This window comes from Wyeomyia smithii, chromosome 2 (genome assembly GCF_029784165.1).
Source record: "Wyeomyia smithii strain HCP4-BCI-WySm-NY-G18 chromosome 2, ASM2978416v1, whole genome shotgun sequence".
Lineage (NCBI taxonomy): Eukaryota > Metazoa > Arthropoda > Insecta > Diptera > Culicidae > Wyeomyia > Wyeomyia smithii.
This window is the reverse complement of record NC_073695.1, coordinates 250,996,323-251,003,748: the sequence shown is the minus strand read 5'-3', so window position 1 is coordinate 251,003,748 and position 7,426 is coordinate 250,996,323.

The window sequence follows — 7,426 nt, the reverse complement described above, 5'->3', positions numbered from 1 at the left end:
ATTCCGGCTAAACGGTGATGATGAGACAGATATTATCAAATATCTGGGTTCATTTTGCGAAATCGTTACACTCCAAAAATCCATATATCAGCAAAACTCACCCGGGTTGAATACGCGTTTTCAACGAAACGTAACGAACGACCGCTTCAGTCTTTCTGGCCGACACAGACGTGCAGGAACCCGGCGTTCATGTCGATTTTCTCTACTCGACGTACGAATCGCCTATTAAATATGAAAATTGGCAATGTTCCATGCATCCAAAGCCTCAAAAATTTAAAAAAAGCAGATATACATATTATACAGAACATAGTCTTAAATTTGTTGACAAAGCCATGAATAGAATATATGAAAAATTACATAAAACAACTGCTCAAAAGCTAGTAAAATAAAAAAATCAAAGCATATGATTATGGTAAAACGCATATTCCAAACTCCCACAAACTACACTAACATTTTCTAGACGAGAACAATGCTTGTCAATGAAAGCCTGCGAACTAGGCCGCGCATAACCGTGGTAATCGGGTGAATTGAATAATGTTACACGCTTAGTTCATTACTAATACTAGCACCTTTATAGAGAAACAAAAAAAAAAAAAACTGTGTACTTATCTGTAGATAGCCCCTAGACTCACATCGCCCAACAATATTTCACCGGGGAAGCAGCACATCCAGAGCGATGATCCTGCTTCACGACCTAACTGTCGGTTTCACCAAGACCTTGACTTTGGAAGTGGTTAGTGAGCTACGCATAGTGCGCTCCGCTTTCCGGACAGTAAAGATAGGCAACAATTCAAAATATAATATTAATTGCAGGCCTATGCACAACACAACACCTTCCAGCAAGCAGTGCACGCCGACCGATGATTCTTCTACACTTTCGACCTCCTCAACCTCGTTGTAGTGAGTATCCACCGGAGCCGGTCCTCTGTAACGCACAGCACTCCAGCGTCGAATCGGTGCGGCAACTGTCAGCGATGAACAGCAACAAAAGACCTTGAGCGCAGGTCGATTGGACCCAAGCCAGCAAAAACAGGATTAAGTTAACCAATAAACTAGTTCCAGTCGTCCAAATATCTGTATATCCTCACAAAAAGCACAATCGAAACTTTAAAAATTGTGACACGAAAATTTTTCGCGTCCGTTCGTTTTCGTAGCTTACTGCGATCTCTTTTGATTTGGAGACGAATAAAGTATAAAAAGTCATAATTTTGCATGTTTCACGTAGTTTTGTGAATGATATCTCAAGTTTTAGTGATCAGATACTGATTTTTTTTCCTCAAATGTCTTTCCTGAACATTAACAAACATTCCAGGGAAAAAAGAATCATATGTCATAGCTTTGAATTTTGATTTTGAGGCAAATTTAGCACAGAAAGTCATAATTTTGCATGTTTTACGTAGTTTTGTGAATAATATTTCAAGTTTTAGTAATTAGATACCTATTATTTTTCCTCAAATGTCTTTCCTGAACATTTCATGTTAAAAATGCATGTCACCGCCTATTACTTTTGATTTAGAACGATTCAAAATGATGATGATTACTGTACACCTCAGAGACTGAGGGAATAATATCAATAAGATCAAGCGTTACGGAATTCCATTTTTATATAGAGCAAGATCGCGCCAAATCACCGATGGTCGAATATCGACCATTTTTGATTTGAATGAAACTTTGCACACGTATTTGGCTTAGCAAACTGAGCATTTTCCACAGATGCAGCGATTTTTTACACCCATGAGTTACATTCTAAAAGAGCGTATGCCTTTTGGCATAGGTTTTATTCGAAGCATTGTAGCCCAGAAACCGTTGGTTGTATAGAAAAACTGTCTGAGAATGAGTTGCAGGGAATTAAAAATGCATCATAAAAAAAATTGAAATGATTTTGCTCTATAGTAGATGTATATTCGTGGATATGTTTGGGAAAAAGCAATGTTTTTAGAACAATGCACGAACTTCGTTTTAGAAACAGGAATGAAAAACATGTTGTGTGAAACCTTTTTTACATTAATTATTATGTACATGTTATGTGCTATTTGTACAAGTTGAAACCTCATATTTTAATCTTTTCTATGATATTCGAGTTTTGAGGCAACCAACTTATAACTCCTGATTTTTGCAAATTTTGGAACGGGTCTTTGAGGCATCGTTTGCCACTAAAAGCTAAAAAAAATAATTGTGCCAATCATTATTTCAACTAACGATATATACGCCCTGTTTCACGATACCTTGGGGGCGATAAAAACCCTTCATACTTAAGAATCATACAAATCACAATTTTAGCTCGCAGTTATCAATTACAAAATAGGTTATTTGTCTTAGAAGGAAAAGGTTGACGATTTAGGCTAAACGTAGTTTAAAACGTAGTATATGAGGAATAATTATTCTTATAATGAATTTTCGAGAAACTATCTAACGTGAACAGATTTAAATGTATATTTTTTATAAATAAAACATGTTCGTATTAAGCCATCAAGATAGAGAGTTCCCATAGGCGTAGATTTCGATATCCAGTGTGTTTTTATGGCTTAGATTGACAAATGGCGATTTTACGCGGGGTTTTTTGAATCGTGGTCCTAATTAGGCTCAAATCCTCCAGAAAGGTCGTCAATGAGCATATGTTGTATGCAAAACAATAGCCAAACAATATAGGGTTGTTTAAGTCTATTTGTATGAGAAATCCTTCATAAAACTTTAAAATGCCTTAACTCAAAAATTAGTCCAACGATGATTTTCAAATTTGGCCCAGAAGTGCAGGACAGTATACAAACCAACTGACATTAACAGCTTTGATGGCGTGTTTTATTTCATAATAACGGTATATTTCTTTTTACTTTGGTTTTCTAATCAATCCCTTTTTTTTTTTATTTTTTCAACTATTTCAATCAGTGTTTGAATTTCTGATTATCTCCAACTTCCTGATTCCTTGACTGTCTTAGAATTCTTTAATATTATTTTTTATTGTGAAGATAAAAAACAATTCATTTTTTTTTTTCATTTTCTGACAATCTCTTCAGACTATTTTTATTTTAAATCTTTCGAGATCTTGACATTTCGATTTTTGACAAATGGACATTGTGATTTTTGACTGTTGATTTTTCGAATTTCTGACTCTTCGAGTTTCTGATTTTTCGACTTTTCAATTTGTTAACTTTTTAGTGTGTTGGCTTTCAAACCTTTGGTTTCCCTGATTATTGTTTTATAACTTTTACTGGCTTCCTCGAATTTCTAACAATCTAAATTTTTTACTTTTATTCCATTTCGATGTTTTTTTTCTTTTTTTCTTCATCTATACAATTTAACGGCGCCAATTATATCTGGTAGCTTACTTTCTAAAGTATCTTAATAACTAAAAGCAAATTTTTTATCCTCGCTGCCGCTTCCATTTCGATGTTGATTAATTTTGTTTGGACAAAATCCTCTACGATTTCGAAATTGAAAATAATATTCTAAACGTTAACCAAACCGCTAAAACATAAATATTAATAAATCTTTTGATTTTTTTATAATCAGGTTTACCTTTGTGAATTTTTAAATTTTTGACATTAGGCCTTTTGAATTTTTTCACGTTTTCCATTGCCTAACTTTGAAATTTTTTGCTTTTTTAGTTTTTAACGGTTTGATGTTTCTATGTAATAACTTTTTTAGTGCTTGAGTTTTTTATTTTTTGAACAATTTTACATTTAACATTTTTTTCTTTTTTATTGGGATATTTTTATTTTTTGGCTCAGTAACTCTCTGACTTTCTGATTACTTGACTCTCTCAGACTTCTTTAGTTTTAATTCTTTTTGTTCCTTGTTCTCTTGAGTTTACGACGTTTTGGTTTGTTTATGTTTATTTTTCGACTGGAAAACATTTTGATTTTTTGCCTATTTTTTAGTTGTTTGACTTGATTACGTTTTGAACTGTTGATTGAAATTGTATTATTTTCCATTTATTTTTCTATTTCCTAAAAATCGCGAGAGTTTTTAGTTCTTTATTGTCAAGTTTAAGTATTGTTTGATTGTTCAGAACATAAAATTCCTTCTCTTTATTATTTTATTTATTCCATTTTTTATTGTCTGCTTCTTTCATTTCTCCTGAAACTTTTATTTGCAAATTATTCATCGTCTTATAGTTTTTGTGGGATGTATTTGGTTGTTCTTTCCATTTTTACCGCTTTAGGTTACATTTTCAAAACATCTGATGCTTTGAACCCTTTGACGCTTGAATTGAAAATTAACTTTATAATATTTTTGTAATGCTTTCAATATATTGGTTCGTTATTTTCTCCAAATTTTCCATCGCTATTGATATTTTTTTCTTGCTTCGATTGATTTCGACTTTTTTTAACTTTCTGAATGTTTGGGATGTTTTCGTTTTTTTACTGTCACATTTTTATAATATTCTAATTGATTCCAGTTTTCGACACAGTCCTGCAAAATATAATATTAGAAACTGTACCAATGAGAAGAAGACGAAGAACACATACATAGTAAACTACCATTATGGTTTAATCCACATTTAAAAAAATTGAAAAATCAAAAGCAAAAAGCACATAAACTATACAAAAAAGTAAAAACTAGTAACAACTTGCAAAACTACCTAGACATATGTAGCCAACTCAACCATGCCATTAATGCCGCACTGGAAGAATATAATCGTAAAATCGAAAATGAAGTCAAATCATGCCAAAAAAAATTTTTCAACTATGTAACCACGAAACTGAAAAGTAGTAATTTCCCGTTACGAATGCATTTTGATGGAAATGTAAGCGAGAACTCATCCGAAAGTTGTAATCTTGTTGCTAATTTCTTTCAGGAAGTTTACACTACATTCTCCGAAGAATATCGCGACCGTGACTTCTTTGCGTTCATTCCCGAAATCTCCAATCATGTATCTGTCAATCAACTTTCTCAACATGAAGTCTTAAACGCACTCAAAAGCTTAGCTGACGGAATCGCTCCCATGTTCTTAAAGAATCTTTCAGAAGAACTCACAGTTTCATTAGAACGTCTTTTCAATTTCAATGTTCAATGACATTTTTTCCAGCAAGTAAAAAACCATATCACTAGTAAACAGCATGGCTTAAAAAAGGTCGTTCACCGTACTCGAATTTTTTGGAATTTGTAACTTTTATTCTCAACGCAATGGATAATGGTAGGCACGTAAAAACCCTTTACACTGACTTTGGTAAAGCATTTGACCGAATCGACATACCATTATTACTCTTCAAATTTCAAAAAAATGGAGTGTCGCCTCAACTTCTGAGTTGGCTCCAGTCATATCTAACAAATCGCAAACAAATAGCGCGCCTCCAAAACAAACTTTCAAAGCCCATTTCAGTCACCTCGGGGGTGCCCCAGGGTTCGCATTTGGGTCCACTTCTTTTTATATTGTATGTAAATGACATTTCCCTCATGCTAAAAAAAAATAAACATATAAATTTACGCAGACGACATAAAACTCTTCATGGAAATCAGCAACTCTCGAAAGAAGTCAACTTATTCTACACTTGGTGCAATGAAAGCCTACTCCAACTCAATGTCAAGAATTGTAATGCAATAACATTTAGTCTAAAAATTTAAATACTACTCATTGTAACATCTCTAGGAAATCAAGCTGTTCAAAAATGTAAGATTGTTGGGGACTTATGAGTAATCCTAGACACCAAGCTAACCTTTACAGAACACTATAACTCCATCATAAGTAAAGCAAATAGTATGCTGGGCTTTATTGAGCGGTTCAGCCACAATTTTCAAGACAAGTACACTATCAAATTATTGTATATTACATATGTTAGACCCATTGTAGGATATTGTACTCTCATATGGAATCCTTATGCTGCCACACATGAAGAACGTGTGGATTTAGTCCGAAAACAATTCTTTCTATACGCGCTTCGCAACTTGAATAGGACTGCATTTCCTCTGCCATCGTATGAAGCACGTTGCATGCTCATTGATCTGCAAATACTTAAACAACGCCGCGAATTTGCAATACTTTTCTTCGTCAATGACATTATTTCAAATCGTATAGACTCATCTGCATTACTATCACAACTTAGCTTTGATACACCTTCACGGCATCTTAGAACAAGAATTTTTTTCAGAAAATCACTGCAGAATTAATTATGCAAAAATAGTCCCATAAATCCAATGATGAGTCAGTATAATCTACATTGTGAAACCATTGGGATAACAATGTCAAAAGAACAAACTTAAAACCGTCTGAAGTACACTAGAAATAATGCTTAGCACGTAAGAAGAACATTGTAAAGCACTATAGTAACAACTGTAATGGAATATTGTATGTAGTCTACATTTGCTTGACGAAATGAATGAAAAAATTTTCGATCGTGTACTCTCCTAACTACTTTTGACTTTCATCACTTTTTCATTTTTGACTATAACAATTTGTTTTCACCGGTTTTTGTATGCATTTTTAAAATTTCTTAAAATATTTGAACACAAATTCGATTTTCCACCTCATGAGCCTATAGCATTTTGAGTTTCTGATTTTAAGTTCATTTTTTTATAAACTTTCATCAAATAAGACGTTTGATATTTTGTTTTTGGCTTTTTGATTTTTACTTTCAATTTATTCTTTTGAACAATTTGACTTTTCGACTTTTTGGTTTTTGACATTCGACTGTTCGATTTTCTAAAGCTAAACAAAACAAAACAAAATAATCGAAAAATCGATAATCTAGGATTTCTCGATTATTTTGTTCATGTTTTTACAGTTGTTCTGCTTTTGGACTTATTTTCTTGTTGGTTTGCTCGATTATTTTGATCATGTTTTGCGATGGCTTCAAAATGTTTGCGTTTTTTTCTATTTGTTTTTTTGCTTCAGCGTTATTGCTTTCAATACGCAGTTTTTTAATCATATTTTGGTCTCAATTGAATATTTCTTTTATTTTATGTTATTTTACTTGCTTTGTTTAATTTTATTTGCGTTGATTTGTTTGGCCTTTTATAAGTATGAGAAATTTTATGACTTTTTGTTCTTTTTCTCTCATTTTCCATTATTTTTATTTTCAGTACATAAATCCTTCTTTTCATTATCTTATTAGTTAGAGCGGGGGCCTAGTGTGGTTGATAACGTCTCCGCCAACCACGCTCGACGCCTGGGTTCGAATCCCACCGCCGAGATAGGTGTCGATGGTTGTGAGGTGGCGTGATCCACTCACAACCAACCCAACTGGTCTAGATTCAATCCTAGCCGACACCGGGAGATTTTCTGAGGCGAAAAATCTCTGGGATCACGCCTTCCATCGCATGAGGAAGTAAAGCCGTTGGCGCCGGTCCGTTAATAAACGGGTCGTGAGTTAGGGTTCTGGGTGTGGAGTCGCCTCCCTGCACCACCTTGTCCCGTCGGGATGCGGTATATTTTTTTCAAATCTGTATCATATTTCCAGTTCGCTTATTTTTCGCCTTTCTTACTGCA